This window comes from Meleagris gallopavo, chromosome 4 (assembly GCF_000146605.3).
Source record: "Meleagris gallopavo isolate NT-WF06-2002-E0010 breed Aviagen turkey brand Nicholas breeding stock chromosome 4, Turkey_5.1, whole genome shotgun sequence".
Taxonomy (NCBI): Eukaryota; Metazoa; Chordata; class Aves; order Galliformes; family Phasianidae; genus Meleagris; species Meleagris gallopavo.
Window position 1 is genome coordinate 658,621 of NC_015014.2, and position 9,562 is coordinate 668,182.

Here is a 9,562-nt window from a genome sequence, read left to right on the forward strand (position 1 = left end):
TGCCCATACAGCTACCTGATATCATCCAGGCTTGTCGAGATGGTGATGCTTGCTCCAAAATGAGACTGAGACCAATGCTTGAAACAACAGCCCACCTTACTAGAGGACACAATCCTCTCCAGCAATGGCAGGTTGATTACACTGGGGCCCTCCCTCGGTCTGAGGGGGTGAGTTGTGCTCTGAACTGTGTTGACACAGCAAGTGGACTAATGCAGGACTACCCAGTGCTAAGAGCAAACCACGTATATACCATCAAGGCGCTCACCAAGTTGATGGCTGCCTACAGATCATGACAAGTCATCAAGAGCGACCAAGGGACTCACTTTACTGGTGCAGTGGTACAATGCTGGGCAGAAGAAAACAGCATTGAGTGGTGCTTCTACCTGCGATATAATCTGATGGGGGCAGGGCTTATTGAATGCTATAGTGGTATTCTTAGGGCTGCCTTGAAGATAGACTCTCAGTCCCTGCAGGTGTGGATGAAGAGACTCTATGATACCATGTGGGACCTGAATGAAAGGCCTGGAGACAGCGGACCCGGTGCCCTGAAAATGCTGTAAACAACATGGGCCTCCCCACTGAGGATCCAAATTACGGGCACTGATAGTTGGGTAAGACCCCAAATAGCAATGAAAATGACCTGCTTCCTGCCCCTTAGAATCTAGAACCATGTTCCCATAGGATAAGATGCCTGCCCTTGTAAGGTGCAATTAGGACTGAAGTGGTGTGGCCTACTTGCACCCTGGGGGGAGATTATTGAGGTTGGGGAATCAGTCATTCATCTGGTAATAGGTGCATGGCCTGCAGTGGTTGTGGTCAACACCCTGGTCTTCATTGCTAAGGGGCCCCTCCTCATGTCTCTGTGGCAGATCAGGACCCCCTTTGGTGCCTGATACAGTTATGCAGCCACAGATATCTGGCCAAAGGGTGTGTACAGGTGGCTGGGACATGCCCCAGTGTAAGATGAAGTGTTGACCCAGGATAGGAATACAGCCTGTATTTGCCCTGGAGGGCAGACCTTCCCCTCCTGGTACCTCTGAAACATCTGTACTACTCTCTGTGAGTCTTTGAGTCTCTAGGATCACCGGAAGGAGTGAAATGCCACTGAAGTGCTCCAGCATCACTGTGAGGTCAAGAATAACACCTGGTGATAGCTTATATGGAACTGATGGAACATAGGATGGACCTGCAGCAAACAACTGCATGCCTCCAGTAACACCACTGAGCACTGGCCCACAAGAGAACATGAACCTCAACCACAAACCAATCATCACCTGTCTTACATTGAGTCAACCTGCATCGCGATGGGCAACTGTGTGTTAGGGTGTGTTGGATCCCTGGAGTAGGGAAGGCTCACCCTCCAGCTGGCTCAGTCATTGGTTCATGCTGTGAAGAGGTGGAGTGTATGGGAACTGTTGAGGCACAGCCTGAACCACTGATTGAGCACCTGGGAAAGGACTGGGAGCTCAGGTGAAGGCAATTCAGCTGTGTGACTGGAAGGGGTTGAGCCTGGCTGCACCTCTCCTAGACCCCATTTAAGGGCTGACTGCCACTGGGAAGGATCTCTTTCTGGAGATTCCTGCCTGGTGAAGCTTTCCCCTGTTAACTTAGATGCTTCTGATGCAGGTGAGCAATTTTCCCTTCCTTTATAGCACCTCTCTACTATGCCAGTCCTTCTGTCATCACACCTTTGTTGTAATGCCTTTCCCATCATATTGATTTGTACAATTGCTATACTCCTCTTCTCCAGTCTTTCCTTAAAAAAATTTCTTGATTTTAAGAGACTGTCTTGGAAGGTTTCCTGTTGCACACAGGTAAATGTTCTTTTCCAGTTATTTCCTTGCACATACTACTACTTTTCAGTTGAAAAACCTCTTGTAAAAGTATAGAGCAAGCTGCTTTCAGCTTTTAGATTGCTTTCATGGAAGCCTACACTTTCAGGGGGAGCTCCATAGATTTTGCAGATTCAAAACCCCTCTTCGCGTGTGTTGTTGACAAAAGTAAAAAACAAACAAAAAAGTCAGAAGATGAAAATATTCTCAATTTCGTTAACTAAAATGCATTCTGAAGACTTGATTATTACTAAAATGAATATAGATCTTATCAAACATGATTCTTTGTTATGACTCTCCCTCACACACACACACACACACACACACACACACACACACACACACACACACACACACACGAGTTTTCTAAAGGCTACCTCAAATACTCCAACAGAAAAATGAATCGTGTAACCCTCTAGCAATAGAGGCCTTAAAACTGGGCAACATCCTGTACTCTGACTCCAAATCTCAGGAATAAAACAAACCCACTAGCTTTTGGTCTGTAATCTTGTTGTTTTCCTTCTACTAGTGCCAGTGCTGGTAAGAACTCCTTCTCAGTTCTCTCAGCCTTCCTGCTACATCATTCCTTCTTTCAGTAGCCAATTATTTGGGAAATAATTCCTTCCAAAGATGTAGGTTGGAAGGAACATTATAAATATACAAGCACAGTGTGCAAGGGTAAATTCTTCTGTATCTCCCTTAAGAAGGCAGGAGCCTTTTTTCTTTGGTTGTTTCCACTGAGTCCAATGACTTGTCTTTGGTGTCCAGCACTGGATGTGTAGGAAGAACAGTAATATGCAGCCCTCTCCTGTGGCACGTAACACATCCCAGTCTCAAGCAACTCATGTTACAATGTACTCATGTGGTAGAGATTTTACCTGGCCCATTCGAATGTTCCTTTCTTTTTTTCATCCAGACAAGATGCTGGTCTCAGCAATATGTCTTTGAAGCTCAATTTCTTACTCAGTGGGTCCCTATCATCTCCCTTCTCTGCCTCACTTCCACTTGGTCCATAGGAGGAGATACAATAAGATGCTTTCTGAGCTATAGGGAATTGGCATGCAAATATATTCAGGACTTTACTAAAATCACATGTGCAGTATGTTGTTCTATTAAGATAAATGCATTTCTACACTTGCGTTGCTCAGGATAGTGAATTGCTGGGTTAATGTAGGGTGACTGTCCTGCAGATGGGAATCTTTAAGTTTATTGCCTCAGTGGAAAAGGCTTACGTTATGCTGTGAATAATTTATATGTTTAAAAATATCAAAATATAGATTGAGGCAAGAATTTTTTTTTCTTCTTTGTCCCCCTCCCATCTTGGAAACTGATTGCTTTGCTAAGGAACTATTAGTCTGGTATTGATTCTGTTGTTTTCTCCTCTTTCACTCTGCAGCCCAGTGTTCCCAAAACATACACTGCTGGGAAAAGTTCATACCCTGGAAGTTCAACGTTTCATGTTTAGCCAAAGCAAAGCTAGGCTATTAAAATAAAATGTCAAGATAATTTGCTTTTTAATGATTTAACGCAAATGGACATGGGGCTTCAGATGGGAACCAGCTTCAAAGCTGTAAGAAATGTAATCTCAATACAAAGACCCTGCTGTCATATTACTACTTTCAAATACTTTTCAGGAATGTACTAATCATGACTGGAAGACATATGGGGATTTTTTTTTTTTATAGTTACTGATTTTTAAACCCAAGGAAATAATAGTAAATCTGCAATCACAGGAAAGTCAAGCTGACCATCACTAATTGAGATCTGTGTTGTAAAACCAGAAAAATGTGGGCAAACATACACTTGGTTTTAATTTGATGCAGTTCCCTACTTTCATTTTTTTGTTTCTGTGGCTGCAATAAGCTAGTACTTGATCTGCATTGTACTTGGATGCTGCTGAGGTTAATTAGTACCTGACAGAGACTGTCAGTCAAATAATGCATCTTAATAGATTCAGGTTTTTAATTTTGTTCTTCCAAAATTCAATCAGGCCTTTAGCTCACGTCAATTCAAATAACTTTGTTTTGCTCCCAGTTCTGGATCTAGTTTACTTTTGAGATTTTTTCTTCTTTTTCTACTGGAGATGAAAAAGGGATGTAGGATAAAAATAAAACAGACAACTGCAAGCCAAGATACTTTCAATTTTCACCTCGCCTCCATGTTTCTTGTGCTTTTAATAAGCTATTTTTTTCTGATATTATGTAACTACACGTTGGTCTGTGGCTGCAATGACAAAACTTGATTTCTTTGAATGATCCTACTCTTTAGTTCTGTCAATACATGCAGAGCAGGTAGCAGATTCTCGGATTAGTGGCTGGATGGAAAACTTGTTCACTCCTATTGTTTTTGTAATTATTTAGAAAATGATTATTAAAGCTACTAGTACAAGTCAATCTGTAGCTGTGCTTTAGGAAGAAATATGTATTATTCTGACTTTCATATAAGGCATTTTTTGTTAGCTAATGATGGATTTAGTGATCCGCTGTGTTGACTTTCCCACATTTAAAATTCTTGCAAGTTTATAATCCCTTTCATTTCCTGCCTCTTAATGAATGGATTTTATATAACTGTTCATTAGTGTAATTGTTGTTGATTTTTATTTTTCACTTCATTATTTCCCCAAAAAAGTTAAGCCACAGTTACCTTCTTAGCAAAACAGAGCAAATTAATCTCAGCATCTAGGAAATCTGTAGGTTAAAGAACCTTCTCAGTTTAGAGTTTTTGCTAATGTTCACTTAAAAACAGAGCTTCTGATGCCTAGGATGCTTTTTGGAGCTTTCAGTGGCATCTAGAGATATCAAGGTCTTGCATCCTCACAAGAAGTCTCTTTGACGAGAATGACAGCTCCTGAGAGCCCTAATTTGATACAGAAACAGGGTGAGATCAGGAGAGCTTTGCTGTGAGGCTAACAGACTTCAGGATCTACCTGCCTAAATGAGAGCTGGAATAGCAGTTCTGAAGTGAACAGCTCTAATGTTAGCTCAGTTACTCATCACCACTTAATTGATAGCCTTAGGAACAGTAGCTGGAGCATCAAGCAAATACTATAAAGAGCCCCACAATTTCCCTGGGGGCTTATAACATTTTTCCTATTTGTTCAATTTACGTATAGTCACGAAGACACTAGCAAAGATTTCTAGACCAACTTCTGTGCAACTTCAGAAGAGCAAAAAGGCTGGAACAAAACAGACACTTGAAAGCCTGCATATGAATAGCTGAGAGACCGATAATGCTGGGATATACACTGATCATTTTATGTCAAGAGATGTTTAAACTTCTGAGACATGTTTTCAGTGGAGTCTGTAGTTCTAGCATTATTGACGAGTGGAAATGCTCTCTATTAGCAGCTCTACTAAAAGTCATGGCTGTTTACTCTGTCAATAAAGAGCAGTCCCAAATATTATATATTTTACTGTTGTACTATTTCTCATCCCCAGCAGGGGATTTAAAGTTTACGAATTGGATCCATTTATGTGTCTCTAGTGATGTGGTTACAATAGAAAGCAGCAACAACATTGTTTTCTACTTCTCTTTCTATAATTTATCTGTTTTTCTCTATTAATTTCAGCTTTTGCTAACTTATTCTCTTGCTATTTATTCTATGTCACTTACACTCTGCTCAGTGTATTTATTGTTTCTTGAGTATCATACTGTCTTGGATCCCATGGCCAGCTATCCTTCTAATTGGCTCATCGTTCTAATCATTCCATAGCCTCAAAATGATCAGACTTAGGTGAGGAGGGAGAATGGAAAGAAAGGGAAGAATCACCTACATCTACACAGCCAAAGTGTTTGAAGCAAAGCTGATTTGGATTAAATAAATACATATCTAAAAATTGAGTGTATCCCTACCTAAAATATACACGGGTCCTTTGTTAATCAGGATTTTTGTTAATTGGAACGGTTTATTTCAACAAAATTCTATGTATTACAAGGATATGGTCAACCCTGCCCAGTCTTGCTGGTCATTGAGTAAAACATTTCTTTTCAACTTCAAAGCCTGGTATCAGATATAAGACTGTCAGAAGAAATATTGCCCATGTGAAGTTTTTAGCAGCAACACCCAGAGAGCTTAGTGAGCAGGAGATGGGGAAGGGTAGAAGCTAAGAACAGCCTTCCATAGCTGTTAATGGGTTATTAATGTCAGCAGAAATCAATGGGAATTACTCTAAACGTGGGTTAAGCCTCAGGGTGGTAATACAAAAACCTGTCAGTCCCAAATGATTTTTCTCTGTATGATGCTTGTGCTTAATGGGTTGGATATAATTAACAATGCCTGGATATCTTCTACAATATTTCTTTTCTATGCAGGAATGCCTGTATCAGAGGGTCTTTCTGATGTATAGAATTCTGTATGAATTTTATTTTGATTCATGCTGAAAGCCCTCTACTCAAGCAAGGACACTTCTGCCTGAGCAAAAGTCTCACATTTCAGTGTGCTGCAGATAATTCCTCATGATCCAGAGACTGAAAGGTATTTAGATGCTTGCAGATGGAAACTGTCACAAAAGACACTTAATTCTCTAACTCCCATTGATTCACAGATGCAGTCTGGAATACCTATAGATCAAGAAGGCCAAACCCACTAAGGAACCCAAGTCGCACTTGTGAGTTGTCTACCTTCAGAATTAAATAGCTATTAGAAATTTCAAACATTCTGACTGTTTCCTCACCTCCGAGCTGCTGAAATTCTGCTGATTTGCATCCGTAAGTTGTCCCTCACTACCTCTTGCTGTTTGGCATCCAGCAGACCTTGTGTGTGCTGAGCAGCTCCAGGTGCATTCATGCACTAGATCCCCCAAAAGTCCGTTGGATTAGTCATTCTCAGACTATGCATCATTCAGACAAAAGTGAAACAATGTGTAATTTTCACAATAGCACACAACTGATGAAAATGAGTCTCTTTAGGAGATAACAGCTCAGTGCCTTCGCCTATGGAACTGGAGCAGGGCTTTGGAGTTGCACTGCTCACTACGCAAGTGAATCCACAAATGCTGTGTGCCAGACAGGGATGCCGTCAGTGAGGCTGGGAAAGTGGCTGTCCTCAGAGGTTCCTTGCTTAGAACACATCCATCATCCCAGTACCCTGCACGGGGCTTTAGGGCTTTGCCCTCAATAGCTGTGGAATTTGGCTGTCACCCATGGGAGCTGACAAGCAAGATAGCTATCACTGCTAGGCCCACTAGGGATGGTAGGTCAGGGTGCACGGCCACCTACGCTCGTAGCGCAGCCTGTTAATAAAGAAAGCTGAAATCAACGTGCCAGGCCATGAGCAGCACACATAATGTGGTAGCCTTTCAATTGTCCCTGCTGGAAGAGCAATAACCTCTGGCAAAGCAAAAGGACAGGCAGCTGGAGATGATAACCTCTCAAATTGCTTTAGCCTGCATTTGGAAGGACTATAAATCTGAATCCCTAAATACAGATTCTCTGCCATAAAGAGGAACAGCAAGTGCATAATGGAGTTTTTCCTGTATTGCAGACTGCTAAAGATAGAAAGATCACTTGCTCTTTGCAGAGAGCAGTCAAACCTTTAGATTCCAGGCTCAATGAAGTGCACCTAAAAAGAAACGGATCATGGTCATCATTAGGATGACTGAATGAGATGACAATTTATAGGTCATAATGTTCTTCACAAGCAGCTTTTTAGTGTCACGTGTCATAGGCTGGGCACGCATTTTTTGCAAGACAACTGACCTGTAGCTCTGCCTTTTCTCATATTCTCTGTGTCGCATTGAAACAACTGAAATCTTCTCCATAGTCCAGGGAATGGCTTTATGTTCTTCTGGCCATATGAGGTCTGATTCCTGTATGGGTGAAGAATTCTGCTCAGCAAACATTTCTGGAGCAGCATGCATTAACTGAAGGATGGAGCTACCCAGCAACATTTTGACCTCACAACATTTGAATCATTTTGTTCTCTGTATGTGGTACAGGTACAGATGTGTACCTACATGAGTAAAAATGCATCGTGGTGCTCTGCAGTGATGCTCCTTAAAGAAGTTTAGCATCTCTTACTAGGATTCAGTGGTCCCCCGAAAGCAGATTGCAATGATTTATTAAACTGTTGTTCCTACTGTCTCAACCCTACAGTAACAGGCTGAACACAGAGTAAGTAGTGCAGTTCAAGAAACACATGTATGCCATAACTGCATATAGGTGAGTTACTAAATTATACTAAGTAATCTTGTAGAAGTATTACTGCTCATTTCTTTCTATTACTTCTCAATATCAGTGGTACTAATACTAATATTATGAATTGTTCTCCCTGTAAATCAATGTAAAGATCTCCAAGAACTTCAGTTTCCTTAAAAGGCTGTTTTTTAAAGTGTTTCACACCATCTAACACAATATCAGAGGTCTAATCTAGGACCAGTCCAATAAATCAGCAAAATCAGTGCTTCAAATCTTGTTCTGTGGTTGTGAAGTGTTAAGACAGTGTGGATTTGAAGAGTAACTTGGAAAAACATACCCTTTCTAAAGAGAATAATAAAGGTATTGCTATTCAAGCAGCTGTTCTATTAATTTTCAGCTAGAGTGTACTTTTAATACTTCTGTACCCAAGTACACACAGCATAAAGATACAGTATTGTTCTGTATTTAATGAACTCTTTGAGTTCTGTGCTTAGGAACTTCAGGTTCATTTATGTTGTTTGCATTCTATTTCATTTGTAATTAATTCTGGTGTCAGAAATTACTCATTTCTTTTGGGGTTTTACCATGTTTTTGTACAATCATTTTTTAAAAAGGCCACCACTACCTCCTTGTCTTTCCTTGTATCTGAACACTGGCCTGTTCAATGAATCGCATGACAAATAAAGCCAAGACAGTGGGATTTCAAGCTGAATGCAGGCTACTGGACAGGCAATTACAATGTTATGCTTCACAAATACTATTTATTTGTTTTACTTTTTCCTGTGCAAAGATAAACCAGGCGATTTTCATTCCTGTGAGAGTGATTTTGATTATGATTTGAAGCACTCTTCTCAGACACAATAAAGTGCAATAAACAGTTCTGATACATTGCCCAGACTGGAGGAATTGACTTTGTCTCCATTTTTATAGATTTTGATCACCTCCATATAGCAAAGAGATACAGCCAAACATCCCTGATTCTGAAAGGGACAAAAATGGCCTTGTTGAGCCCGGAAGGGCAATCCTATGTTCCAACAGACATTACATCTGCCAGAGACAGAATGGACAAGTACAAATATAAAAGAAATACACATTCATATATCCCACCACTGGTAGATGCAAGCGTCTGTTTGAGCCCATCCCAAATATCCATGGGGATCAGATGCAAGTCTGGGACAGGTCTGTTCCTGTAAATCTAGAGAACACCTACTAAGAATTTTATCTCACTATAAATCTCTTGTAGTTTCCACTGTAATTGCTGAAACAAATGACAAATACTGCTTTTTACAAGGGGAAACATTACAGTCTGGAAGGTGACCTGTGTAAGGGAAGAGGAGGTAATTTGAAAAAGGGGTAATGTGTTAGCCCTAAAGAATGCTGGGTGGATGGGGGCAGAGCGGTAGATGTAATCTACCTTGATTTTAGAAAGGCATTTGATACTGTCTCCCACGACATCCTTATAACAAAGCTGAGGAAGTGTGGGATAGATGAGTGGACAGTGAGGTGGGTTGAGAACTGGCTGACTGGCAGAGCGCAGAGGGTCGTCGTTGGTGGTGCAGAGTCTGGCTGGAGACCTGTAACCAGTGGTGTCCCCC